Source organism: Ursus maritimus, unplaced genomic scaffold, assembly GCF_017311325.1.
Source record: "Ursus maritimus isolate PB19 unplaced genomic scaffold, ASM1731132v1 scaffold_33, whole genome shotgun sequence".
NCBI classification, from domain to species: Eukaryota; Metazoa; Chordata; class Mammalia; order Carnivora; family Ursidae; genus Ursus; species Ursus maritimus.
This window is the reverse complement of record NW_024425897.1, coordinates 23,802,368-23,816,756: the sequence shown is the minus strand read 5'-3', so window position 1 is coordinate 23,816,756 and position 14,389 is coordinate 23,802,368.

Below are 14,389 nucleotides of genomic sequence, written 5' to 3'. Positions count from 1 at the left end.
TGTAGGCAAACCCTGGGGCTTCTTCTCTGTTTTTGTGTTCGATTCCTGGGGCTGTGTAACAAACACGGGAGGGGCTTAAAACACAGAAACTTACTCTCTCGTGGTTCTGGAGGTCCGAAGTCCACGTGTAGGTTGTGGGCAGCGTGGGTTCCTTCTGGAGGCTCTGAGGGAGAATCTGGTCCACGCCTCGCTCCTAGCTCCTGGTGGCGGCCGGCCATCCTCGGTGCTGCTAGACTTGCAGACACATGAATCCCGTCTCCACCTCTGTCTCGGTGTGATTGTCCTCTCCGTGTGTGTGTGTGTGTGTGTGTGTGTGTGTGTCTTCTTGTGGGGACACCAGTCATACTACATCAGGCCCCCTAGTCCAGTGTGACCTCACCTTAGCTAAGGTATCTGAAAAGATCCTATTTCCAAATAAGATCACATTTTGAGGTTCCAAGAAGGACATGAATTTTGGGGGCACACCCTTGAGCCCAGTGTAGTCTCCATACTGGTTGAATGAATGAGTGAACGACCATGAAAAGTCATTCATGTGTGTCTGCTCAGGTGTGTTGGTACGGAAGGTAGGGACATCCCTCTTGACTTGGGTGTGAGAGAGTGGCTCCAGGATCACCCCCTTCTCCCCAGCAGGCCCTCCAACCCCTGCCCTTTACACCCTGACTCAGGGTAACAAGAACATTTATTACAGGGAAAGTCATACACACCGGGGGTTCTCTGCTTCCTTTCTGCCCAAGATCTCAAAGCTTTCTTTGTTTTTCTCTCCCCTCCGCTTGGAGCCAAGAAAGACTGTAGGGGTGGCCTGTGGCCTTGGGCAAATCAGCTCTCCTCTTTGAACCTGTTTCCGTTTGCAGATGAAGGAGGCTGAGCTGGGTGCCTCTGAAGGGCTCTTTTGCTCTATGATTATTTCTGTTTTACTGCGGAGAAAATTATGGGCTAGGGAAGCATGTCTTTGGGCTCCACATGAGGCAGGACTCAAATCCAGATGTTCCTGAGTCTTCTCTGCCGCCTCCTGTAGGAAGCCCTCCGTGATTCACCCGATTCATGTGTGGTTCCTCCAGTCCTCACTGTGCCCTGTGTGTGGCCCATGAAATCACAAATACCAGCCTGCTGTTCAGATGGTGTGCAGGTGTGTGCATGTGTGTGTGTGTGTGTGCACGTTATACTGGGTTGTGGACCAGTCTCAAAAACATAAGCAGATGATTATTTACTAGCAGATGTACTAAAAGCACAAAGAGGGAGAAACCCATTGAGATGCTTTCAATAGATTCCAGAAGAGCATCTGATGAAGTTCACCATCCATTACGCTTAATAACCTAGAGATGGCGGGATGGACACGAGATTGCAACGGGGTGAAGAGCCTCTCCAACCAGCAGCCACTTACTCCTTACTAACCGAAACACTGTGGCAGCATCTTGCAAAGTATGTTTGAGGGGCCCAGAATGCTGGTGCAGCTTGTGTCACCACGGTGTCTGGAAACCCCCGCTGGGAGAGGCGTCCCTGTGAGACACGTTCACCCTCTGCCATCAATATTAAACATCTCTGTAGATTGAAGCCAGGCCAGTGGGCTGGGAAAAGGAAATGGAGCAGAACTCCTGGAAAGGAGCTTGCAGAATTAATGTTTTGAAATGGATACAGTGTTCATCTTGAACTTTCAAAGCGGACACACTGAGAAGTAATTAGGAGTAGTGAGACAGTGTGGTGGCCAAGCCCCAAAATAGGTACGCAGCCGCCGTGGCTTTCCTAGGTGTCAGAGGTCACAGGCGGGTGGATCGCTGTGAAGAAGCACCTCCCACATCGGGCTTGGGTGGCCACAAACCAGTGGCCTGCTTTCCTGGTTAGACGTGAGAGTGACACCCGGGCCATCTCAGGCAGCTCCCACGCCTCCTTTGCCTCCCTGGAGCCCAGAATCCCAGGGGAATGCAGGGACAGGGATGCAATGCAGAGCATTCCAGATCCCTCCGGGGTCAGGTCGAGGCTGTTTTGTGGGGCTGAGCTCCCCGTCTGGTGTTGGGGTTATGGGGGTGTGGCCTGGAGTCAGGAGCCGGCATCCCGAGTCTGGTGGCCCCACTGTGGGGTTTAGGCTGAGCTCCCTGCAGCAGAATTTCCTCGTTCGTGAAAGAGGGACCACAACACCATCCTCTCACACTTCTGAGGAATCTTTGAGAATGTCTTGAGCACCTCTGTGTGCCTTTAAGCCGTGATTACAGAGGCTGGAGTCCATTGTCCTAAGCTCAGCACCAGTCCTGAACCGGGGACACAGTGTGTGGAAAGAGGACCTCAGTATATTCTCCAAGATGGGCCCTCAGGGTCACCCGGTCAGCTTGTCACACGTCCCTGCCTGGGCATCCCCAGGGTGGCTGGGGAGGAGAGTCCAGGTGTCGGAAGCCCTGTGAGAAGCCAGAGCACAGACGAGGCCACACGTGGTCATTCGGAGGAGGTCACCTTGTGAGCTTCGGGGCCGAGGAGGTCGTCCCATGGCCCTGGTCATGCTCCTGCTCTTCTCAAAGGCTCTTCTTGCCTCTCTCCGGTAAATGGTGGACATTAGGTATAATTCAGTCTCTTAGGGATTTCTGAATCCCTCAGCAGGCCGGCCCCACGGGGCTGCAGTGCAGCTTGGCTGTGGGAGCAGGGCTGTGCTCAGAGGGATGGGATGGGCCGTGGCTGCCAGACGGCCCTCTGGCTGAACCCACGGGCTCCCCTAATTCTTTTGTACGTAGCCTTCCCTTTTTCCTGTCTCTTCTCCTTTTCTCTCCTCAGTGCGGTTTTGCTGCTGTTAATTTTTTGCCTTAGTTTAGCCACGGCTGCCTGCACGATCCCCTGAGGGGGCTGGTGTAACTGTCTAAGGACAGAAGCTCTTGGGCCTTGTGACAGCTTTTTCCTGGCAGCCCGGTGGCCTTGCTCTGCCGGTCAGCCCGCTTCGAAAGGGTCAGGGTTGCTGCCCGCTGGCAGACGGGGTCGTGGAGGTTAATAGGGCGAGAGTTCTCAAGCTGGGTTTGTGCCAATCCCTGGGGAGCGTTTCAGAAGTGTTATTGCCTCACTGGGGAGTGATGGCTTTTTCATCTACTTTCTGATTCTTTAGGAATATGTGGTTCATGCAGTTAAAAGGCGGACTGGAATGTGGTCTTAAAAAGTATTTTAAAATCATTGGACCACCCGTTATTTACTTTGCATTCTGCTGTATCAAAAGAAACACTAAATGTTGGCTTTTTTAAAAATATTGTTATTAAAATTTAAATTTAAAAACTCCCATTCAATAAACTTCCCTTTTTTTAAAAAATTAACTTGTTTGAGTAATTTCTACACCCCGTGTGGGGCTTGAACTCACAACCCTGAGATCAAGAGTCACACACTCTTCCGACTGAGCCAGCCAGGCGCCCTCTTGTTCGATAAACTTCTAACAGCAACTTACCCATACTGTCCGTAGCGTGCGTCTTCCTTTACTGAGTCTGCTTTTTCTACCGAGATCATCAGTTATCAACCAGTGTCTGTTTCCACTCTACCTCTTCCTTCCCTAACAACTCAAGACTCACAGCTTTCTAGTCTTCAAACCACATTTATAATTTTTCAAACACTTTTCTTCACTATTCATTCACTTATTCTTTCATTTATTAAAAAAAAATTACAAAACACACACGAAAAAATTGTACATGATGCTATGGCAGGCGTTGGCCAGGTTTTGAAAATAAATCAGGTATGTTCTTTGATTTATGGAACTTGAAACTCATCGGTTACAATAAAATAATAAAATAGAGGATGGAGCACCTGGCTGGCTCAGCCAGTGGAGCAGGTGACTCAATCTCAGGGTTGTGAGTTCGAGCCCCACGTTGGGTATAGCGGTTAGTTAAAAATAAAATCTAAAAAAAAATAAAATAAAATAGAGGATGAAGGCCGTACTTGATATGAAAAACACTGGATACGTAAAGACCGTATACTTGGTACCAAGCTGACTTGGTTGTACTCTTGCCCATGGCCTCCCTATTCTCCTCCCCAGAGGCGACTACCATCGCTAAGTTTTGTGCATGTATGTATTCTTTCAGGAAGATTCTCTGCATATATGAATATATGTTACTTAGAAAAAAAACCCTTACAAATGGCTGCCTACCCTTGCACTCCTGCTATTTTGACTTAACAATTCGTCAGTCTTGGCGGCGGTGCTCTGTTGGTTCACTTAGACCGCCCGGCCCTTTTTAGTGCTGGGCCTCGTGTTCGGCTGATGGACGTATCAGCACTAGTTCAATCTGTTTCCCGGAGTTTTGTGTTGTAATGGCAGAGGCCTGGAAGCAAAAAGTGCCGCGGTGAGTCTCCATCCTGGTATGGAGCTCTTCATGCAAACCTTCTTGTACCGGTGGAATAAATTCCCAGAAGTAGAACTGCTAGGTCGAGGGGTGGTTTCCTTTTATTTTCGAGAGCTGTTGCTAAAGTGCTCTCCATAGAGGTAGTACCAATTTACACTCCCACTTACAATGTGTGAGTGCGAGGCAGTGGTTTTTAACCTCAAAACCCCAGGCATGGAAGAGCTTTTAAGTAAAATGAAAATCCGGAGAAAACCGTGTGAGAGCCTTTTCCACCGCAAAGGGCAGCTCTAGCAAGAGTTCCTGGCACAGCCGATTAAGGACGCCGGTTCCCATGAGGTGCCTCCTTACACACGGCAGGGAAGGGGGCCCTTGATTCCTCCGGGCAGGGGGTGGCCTGGATGGTGCCTTCCTGCTGGGGGTTGCCCCTCCTCTGTCAACTTATCCATCACCAAGGATCTGAGAAGCACCAGATGCTTTAAAATTACACCAGAACCTGTAAAATTATAAAATAATTTTGCTAAGGTAAGGAAATTATTATTTTTTTTAAGACTTTGTTTATTTGACAGAGAGAGACACAGACAGCAAAGCAGGAGGAGAGGGAGAAGCAGGCTCTCCACGGAGCAGGGAGCCCAATGCGGGACTCGATCCCAGGACCCTGGGATCATGACCTGAGCCGAAGGCAGACACTTCACCGACTGAGCCCCAAGGCGTCCCAGGAGCTATATTTTTAAGGAGCTGTACGACTCACAGATGTTCCCAGAGGCTGGAGAAGGGACAGCGGGAAGTAAGGAGGTACAGAGTTTCTGTTCGGAAGGATGAAACATTTCTGGAGAGGCACATGGTGATGGTTGTACAAGTGGTGAAGATGGTAAATTTTGTGTCCTGTATAATTAACCACACACACAGGAAAGCAACCGTTCCCTGTAGCCGTGCTCTTTTGAGCAGAGGACACTAACAAATAGGAAAGACCTAATCCAAGAATGAAAAGAGACTATCGGGAACTTTTTGAACAGCTTGCCCTGTTAACCATGTTCTCATGTCACCTTGAACTGGCAAGAGCTTGGTGGTGCCTGGTGCTGACCGCCCACCGGGGTGTGAGAGCCGGTCCGGAGACAGAGACCTCCCTGGGGAAGGAGCTGGGCTGGGCCTGTAGGGCTCCGTGGTGCCTGAAAAGATCCCGTCTGTGATGTGAGGGCCTCAGGCTGACCTCCCCCCTCCTGAGGTGCTGTCTCAGAAATGAGAGAAGACACTTGTCCCTGGCCCGCTGCTGGGTGTTTTCTGAGCTTGCTATGAGGGACGCCGGCAAGCAGTGACTGGGTGTGATCTCTGTCACCATGTTCCTGTGCCCCTAGTTTGCAAAAAGAGCATTTGCCTCGTCCCGCCTAGAAGCTGGGGAGTGGGGCGGACATCTGCCTGAGACTGCTCAGAGGCTCAGAGTAGATGCTGGGGCTCCAGGGATCTGACCAGCACGGAAGAGTGTCCCAGAGATGTCGCCTGGCCTTTTGCGTGGTCACCAGCCTCCTTGAGGTGCAGGGCGTGTGACCAGTGGAGTGTCTGTTTTTAGAGGGTGTGTGCACGAGCTGACTCTCCCTCAGGCAACGTTGCTTTGGTGGAAAACGGGCCCCGTGCTGTGTCTGGCTGCGGGTTATGCCTTTTTTCAGGGTCCTCTGTCCATGTGTGGGTCTCTGGTCCTCACCCGACTTGCAGAGAGCGAAGCGCGCGTCCCAGGACAGAGCAGGACCCCGGGTTGGTTCCGAGAGCAGGGAGAGCCCCCTGCTCTGGACCAGCGTGTCCTGGCCACCCTGGGACTGGGCGACCCGCTCACGATCGCTCCGAGCCACACTGTCTTAGCCCGCGCTGCACAGCTCAAACTGAACATTCCAGGAGGCGGGGTAGCCGCATGGCACCGGAGCCCAAACCGTGTGCTACCCAGGCCAAGAGCAGCGTCTGGGGCATTTTATGTCTTAGAGGGTGTTAGTTGTGAAAGAGCCCCGACCGCTGTGGGTTCATAGTTGACGGAAACACCGCCTTGCCTTCCCTACCGTGCACCCATCTGAAAACCGTTGTCAGAGCCTGAAGCCACCATGGGAGGCCACGCAGGCACCTGTGACGAGTTTCCATTTGACTCACGTTTGTCTGGAAGGTGACACGACCTACCACATTCACAGGCCGCTGTGATTGCTGAGCTGACATCGCTCCTCACGTGGGCGGTGAGCGTATGCTTCCCATTAAGAAAATCGCTACTTTTGAACAGGCTCCGAATGGAACTTTTTTGCTTTTACTAAAATTAAGAAAATAATAATAATAAAACAGCCCACCCAACACCCCGAATTTCTTAAAAAAGGAAAACATTTAATGTCGACCCAGAAACTCAGGTTGGTATCACAATTCAGCAGAGCCACATGGACAGAAGGAAGAAGTTGTCACTTGGGCAAGGTGAAGGCCACCGTCCTCCATCCTCCTGGAGCCGCGATCACGGATCCTTGTTGCTGCCCCCACCCCTGAGCCTGACAAAGCTTCCGGAGAAGCAGTGTCAAACACAGGCGAACGGTGCCGGATTTGCCTCAGACTCTGCCTCAGCCCCACGGCATCGCTGGAGAATTCCCCCAGGTGGCTGCAGAGTCGAGCTGTCTTGCCGAGTGAAGTCTTGTTTGGAGCACTCGAGGCCTGAAGGAGTCCTTGATAAATGGAAGTGAGACTGTTATTATCGGTGCTCAGTGCAGACAGATCACAGGGTGGGAGCTTGAGAGCTCTGCTCTTAGCCTGCAGGAGCCAAGGCCCACAAGGTGCAGGCCGGCAGAGACTCGGCCTGCAGACTCCCCTCTCTGGGGCCCCGTGGTTGGGAGCGAGCCAGGGACGGGGCCGAGGGTCGCTGTCTGAAACCCTGAGCCCAGCCCCCATCAGTACCAAGGCTCAGCGTTTGTGGACGGGCACGTGTCTGACAACAAACTGCATCGAGCAGCCAGGTGGTCTACGGGGTGTAACTGTTTTGCGTCATTATCATGTGCTGCCGTGTGGACATTAATAAGGAGGAGGAAGCATTCAGGAGCTCGCCGCAATCGAGAGCCAATTGGGCCACAGGTGAAGGGGACGGCTTTCAGGGCAAGCTCGACCTCCTCTTGCTGCCTCCTGCCCGAACACCGAGTCCTTCACGTGGAGACCCCAGGGAGCATTCCCTTAGAGCTCTTAGCAGGGAAAAGTTTGTTTCTCAGCATGAACCAGGATGTTTTTCAATGTCAGCGAGAGCTCTGTGGCCCAGCAGATTTCCCTCTTTGCTTTGCCTACCAGGAAGCGCATAGCTAAAATTTTTACTGATTTGCTTATAGATTTGTCCTCAGGAGTCTTAGGATAGGTTTTCTCTTTCCTTTTTGGTTTCTTTCTTTCTTTACTCATCTATGTTTTGGGGAGGCAAACGTAGGTTGTAAGGTTTTCGGAAGCAGGTAATATGAGTGGGGCTTGGATCTGTGAAGAAGCTCTCATCATGTGCTTAGCGTGTGATTGCTGGGTGCAGAACCAGTCAATATCTGGTCTCCCTGAACTGCTAACTAGGTCAGTGATGCTGAGAGGGCCGAGATCAGGCCTGGCCTGATTCTCCTGTTCGTCCGTCACATGTCTGACACGTAGTAACGGTTTGGTGAATATGTTAGTTAGGATAAGTAATGCTAGCTGCTATAACAAGCAGTTATTATGGTCTCAGCAGCTTATCCCAAAAAAGGCTTGTTCCCACTCTTGCAGTTGACTTGGATGCTCTGGGGGTGTCCTCCATGCAGTGATTCGGGGATCCAGCATCCTTTCCTGTGGAGTTTCTGCCATCCCCTAGGGTTCCCTTGGGGTCCTCCACTGGAGCTGGGCAGTCAGCTGACTGGTGAGTGAAGACAGAAGGCGTTGAGGATCGTGTGGGCATTTTAGGGGCCAGGCTTGGAAGGGGTGTATGTTCCCCTACTCACAGAACTACTCTCCCAGTCCCACCTTCAACCTGGGGGCTACAGATGTCCTTTAGGAAGAGGAAACTGGACCGAGCCAGACTGGCACAGGAAGTGCTGCAGAAGGAACGACCGTGAAGGGCACAGAGACAAGAGGGGGCTTCTCAGGGGGCAGAGGACGAGGATTGTGTGTGCCTGCCTTGTAAATCCCAGTGCCAGTCACCTGGCCTATGTTCAGTGTTCTGGGTTACGTTCCTGCACTCCCTTCTGCCACAACTGGAAGGTTGCGGAATGTTGGGGCTGAATGGAGAGGCCCTTTTAGAGGCCAACCTCCTCACTAGACACATGGAGAAATGGATCCCGGAGGGAATTGACTCACCCAGAGTCAGCCCAGCGAGAACTCTGGTCTCAGCCCCACACACAGGGAGCACCTCCGTGCACAGTGAACACGTCCCTGCTCTGGACGGGATGGTCGTGTCAGTGAACAGAAGTCCTGGCTGCTCTGATGGATGGTTGGAGAGACCCCCAGCCTTCACAGCAGCTGTTCGATTTCAGCGTGTGTTCCATGGGGATTTGGGGAGTAGAAAAGAAGTCTCTTCCTGAGACTTATTCAGACACTGCCTTGCCTTTGTGATTCACCTGTGAGCGTGTGAAAGACCTCCATTGGTCTCACATTCGGAACGGATGTGTCCCCCAAAGCCATTAGAGATCCTGACCGCTGTGTCAGTCATTCATCCCTGCAACAGAGTGCTCCCCAACTTAGGCTTAAAACATCCACCATTTTATTTGCTCAGAACATGGCAATTTGGGCAGGGCTTGGTGGGGACAGGTCATCTCTGCTCTGCTGGTGTCAGCTGGGACAGCTTGCCTGGGGGTGGAAGATCCCTTTCCAAGACGGTCCCACTCCCATGGCTGGTAAGTCGGGGCTGGCTCTTGGCTCTTTCAGCTGGAGCTCTGGGCTGGGACGGTGGTTCCCCTCCTCACCACCTCTCCCCATGGCCGACTTGGGCTTCTCACGGCTCAGTATCTCCCGAGACTTGGGCTTTCTCCACGGTGGCTGCTTCCTCAGGGCACATACACAGAAGCATGCAGGCCTCCTCCTCCACCTTTTCCTCTTTTTAATTTAATTTTTTTATTGTATTGAAATACACATAGCATAAAATTTACCACTTTCGCCGTTTTTACGTGTCCAGTTCATCGGCATTAGGTACATTTGCACTGTTGTGCGGCCCTCACCACCCTCCATCTCCAGAGCTCTTTCGTCTTGCAAGGCTGAGGCTCTGTCCCTGTTACGCAACAGCTCCCCCGCCCCCAGCCCCTGGTGCCCAGCCTTCTACTTTCTGTCCGCGAGAATGGGACTCCTCGGGGCACCTCAGGTGGGTGGAACGGCACAGTTCTTGTCCGTTTGTGACTGGCTTGTTTCACTCAGCGCGTGTCCTCGGGGCTCATCCAGAATGACCTTCCTTTTTAAAACTGAGCAATACTGCACTGTGTGAAGGGACCACGTTTCGTTTATCTTATCCATTCATCCGTGGTTGGACGCTTGGGTTGTGTCCACCTCTTCCTATCGTGAACAGTGCTCCCGTGAACGGAGGTGTGCAAATATCTGTTTGAGTCTCTCTGCCTTCACGTCTTTGCCAGGCCTTCCTCAAGGCTTGGGCCCGAAGCTGGCACAGTGCTACTTCCAGCCCGTTCTGTTGGTTAGAACAGGTCTTGGGGCCAGACTAGATTCAGAGGGCCGGGACTCCGCAAGGCCGAGGCTCACCGGGTCCGCCACGGTAACCGTCCGCCACAACCACTCTGGGAAAAGATCTTTGCAGAAGAGGCAGGTGGGCCCGCTCGCACACACAACCTCCAAGGCCTGGCTTGCCTCTCAGATGCCTCTGGACGCCCAGATCCCCGTGGCCCGGGCTTCCAGAGGCGAGGTTCTGTTGGAGAAGCTCAAGCAAGAGCCGGGCCGTCCCCTCCCTCGAGGGAGACTGCGGCGCTCACTGTGTTTGGTATTGCTAATGGCTGTGCCTCCTATTACATAATCTGTTATTCTGTGCCGCACCAGGCCCTGGTTACTTGTCAAAAGTTTCTAGAAGCCAGCTGTATCAGCTCCAGGCAACTGGGGGTGCTGCCTGTCCCTCATAGTATTAGTCACTCTGTACTTAGCTAAATTTAACTTTTTATCATCCAAATGATATTTTTGTGGGCTTGGAATTTTACATAATGCTACCAACTGCTGCAGGCTAAGAATTTCTCCTTTTTATTGTGAGTGTGCGTGCATGCGTGTGTGTGTGCACGCGTGTGTGTGCTGGTTTTCTCCCACACGAACTTTTGCACACCGAAGGAAGCATGGTTCAGTTTCTCTTCCCTGGTCTGCCTTCCGAGGTCCCAGCTTCTTCCTCGGGCTCTGCTTTGCCTTCTGCCAGCTGGGAGGAAAATTGCTCCTAACAGCTTTCTGATGGCCCTGCTAATGCTTCCTTCCTCACTTGAGGGCTCTCAACTTTGAAGGTCCTTGAGGGTTTCCCCGCTGCCTCCACAGTCTGGGATTCAGAGAAGGAAGCTCAGCTCCAGAGTAGAGTGCTGAGAAAGCAGAGAGAAGGATCCTGAAGGCGGGTGTTGGGGGGAGGGGGAGGGACAAAAAAGAAGAAATCCAGCGACCCATCCAAGGTGTGGGGTCCAAGAGGCAGGCTCCTCCTTTGTGCAAGTGAGAGGGCGGGTGTGGGGAGCTCAGCTGCTCTCTCACCACTGGGAGCCTGGGGACGCAGTGTAGCCGGTCTGACTTTCCTGAGCACCGGCCATGCAGAAATGGTAGCACGCTGGGCTACGCAGAGGTCTCATGTGTTCCATGCTGTAACCGTGCGTGGGAGGTGCCCACCTCCATTTTCTGGATGGGCAAACCGAGGATCAGGTCAGAGGGATGAGCAGCGGGAGTGACTGCAGCGCAGGTGCCCGTGGGCCAGGCTCGGCACCTCGTGCTGGCGCTCCGTAGCTCCCCGGCTCCTGACAGCAGTTCTGTGGCGTGGGAACCTATGTCGGCGCCCTTTTACAGGGAGGAAGCTGAGTCCCAGGGAGGATGAGTTGCTCAAGGCCACGTTGCTGAGAGATGGCAGAGCCCGCTGGCCCCAGAGCTCCCCTCAGCCACCAGCCGCCTCACCTCTTCTCTGCGCAGCGGCTTCCGACGGGACGCGCCCTGGGCCCTGTGCTGCTCTTTCCAAAGCATACGAGGCTGACCCCAGCCTCACCTGGTTGCCGGGTTTCCTGGATGTGTGTGTGTGTAGGATGCCTCTGGGAGAATCACCCCAGAATTGATATTGGCCTCTGGAGGAGAGGTGGGACAAGACTGAAACTCACGCTCACCTTGCACCCTTTTAATCTTGGCGAAAATACAACGTATTGCTTGTTTTCAGTTATTTTATTAATACGTTAGGAACCCCTAGGTTCAGACCCCAAAGAATTAAACACACCTGTGCACGAAAGCTTGTCTGCGGATGCTCGCAGCAGCTCGGTTCACAGCAGCCCCACAGTGGAAGCGACCCAAATGGGTGGATAAACAGAACGTGGTGTGCTCGTCCAGTGGAGTGATTCGGCCGTAGAAAGGAAGGAAGCACTGACCCTTGCTACAACACGGATGACCCTGGAAAACACGATGCCAGACACACAGAAGGCCACGTATTACGCACCCATTTGTATGGAATGCCCAGAACAGGCAATCCATAGAGACGGAAGCAGGCTGGCATTGGCCAGGGACGGGGGGGAGCGGGAACGGAGAAGTGTGTGGTAATGGGTATGGGTCTCTCTTCGGGGATGAAGGAAGTGTTCTGGAACGAGAGCGCGGATGGCGGATGGCTGCACAGCTTTGTGAATGCGCTAAATGTGCCGAATTGTACACTTTGAAAGGGTGAATGTATGGCGTGAAGATTCTATCTCAATGAAACAGAGAACGAGGCACCGTGCCTCGGGATGGAAGCAAGGGCTGTGGTGGCCCGGCCTGGGCCAGCAGCCCTCGCGGTTGGCCGTGGTGCCCCCACCCTTCGCATCTGTCCGTCTGTGCACGCTCTTCTGCCACCTGCCTCCCGGTCTCCATGTCAACGGGGGATGGAACCCACAGTGTTTAACTTCAGTTATACCACCCACTCGTTTGGAACTTATGCTTTCAACCAGGGCCAGCCTGAGACATACAGACGTCTGGGCAAGCTAGTAATTTGGCACCCCATCAAACCGGTATTCTTTAAGTGTTTGTTTGACATTTATTTGGTGGGGATGAGAAGAGACCGATATCCTATTAATAGAAGTTGTATAGAGAAAAAGATTCACTTACTAATTCATGTCCACTGACTGAAATCAGTCAGAGATCCGAGAAATTTTCAGGAAAGCACTTTCAACTCCTCCAAAAGGTGGGTTTTTGAAATTTATTTATTTCCGCCCCCCCCTGCCTGTCCCCTCCCTCCCCCCGCACCCCGGCCATTTTCCAAATCATTCATGAGGCATAGTGAAGATTTAGCTTTTGAAATGTCAAGGAGAGGGCCTAACGTGTAACACCCCGAGTATGGTTGATGATATCCATTGTGTAATTGAAATTCGCGAAGAGGATAGAATGTAAGTGTTCTCCCCCTCCCCCCTCCCCAAAAGGGTAGCTCTGTGAGGTGATGTATGTGCTAATTAACTCGATGGTGGGAATCCTCTCGGTGTGTCAAACATCATGTCTCGTACACTTTAAATATACCACCGTTTTGTCAACTATATCTCAGTAAAGCCGGGGAGGAAAACGTAAAGGCGTGAATGTTTTCTTTTTGTTCCCTCATCGGCAGCAGATACGCTACCGCGTCTTACTCGGTTTCCGAACCCCCCACCCAGACCACAAACGACAGGTGTGCATGGAAGGGGCTTGCAGCCGCTCCCAGCAGCGGCCCGTGTTTTATTGTGATTTCTCGTCTTCCCTAAGGCGTGGGCGGACGGGCTTTTCGCCTTTCGTGTGAGGGGTCACAGGAGGAAACCTGCCCCCCCCGCCGCCCAGGTCCCTAGAGGTTCCCCGAGGAGCCGACTCACTCCTTAAGCAGATCCTGCATTCACTTTTCGGACTTTAAATGCTTTTTTGTCAGAAAAATGATGTCCCCACGGTGCACCTCTCTGTAAGGAGTGTGCGTTTTTCTCTCGCAGCCCCCGCAGATCTGATTCTGCCGGGTTGAGTCACAGTTGACCTTCTCACCCACCAGAGGCGTCACGGTGGAGTGGAGAGGGGCTGGCCTTCAGAATCCGGCTTGCCACTGACTGGTGTGTTACCATGGCAAACCCCCTACCCTCCCTGCGGGTGTCCTTACCTCTGAAATGGGGGAGACTTACACTGACCTCACTCTGGGTTTAGAGGTTTTGTGGTGGAAGCGAAGACACAGAACGGAGAAACCACACAGAGGCAGGGCGTGTGTGTGTGTGTGTGTGTGTGTGTGGAATCTGGTGGCACGTAGAGGAGAGAAGCTGGAGCCCCCCTCATCCCCCGCCCCTGCATGCCCAGCCGGGGGCCTGGGACCCCTGAGACATTTTGCACGTTGAGGGTCCAAGCGTGTATATGGGGGTGTACGTGCGGCCATGGACCGGAGGGGCAGGTGCACGGCCGAGACGGAGCCTCAACTCCTGCAGGCCCGGCCCGCAGAGGACTTTGCAGAATTGGCCGTGGCTCCTCCGGGAGTGTGGGCCTGCACTGCGGAGGGTGGGCGTGTGAAAAGCTGGTCTCCACTGCTCGCAGCCACACCTCCCACTGCTGTGCCATCCCCAGTTAGAGCCTCTCCCTCCTCGGAACTCTCACTGCCTGTGCCCTCGTTCGGCACTTTATCACTTCTGCTGTCCCGAGCCTCCGCGGAATGCCCCTCACTTTGCTTTTACCTCTGTCAAGACGGCCAGCCCCTGGCGGGCCTAGGCTGGTGTCCCTGCAGCCTCCGGTGCCTGGCCTCAGTCCTTGGTGCGGGTCTCTCCAGAGATGAGACTTGGTTCCTAAAGAACCATGACTTCTCCAGCCTCTGGGTGTGGCAACGTGGGGCGGGGGGGCCTGCCTTCCGGTCACGGTCAGGGGAAAGCCTCCCCGGCTGCTGCCCGCTACCTGGGCTCCGCATGGGGTCTGGCAAGTGCGTCAGACAAACGAGAATGTGTCGAGCTGCAGGTGTGGGCCCTGGTGGGAGCCCCGGGCTG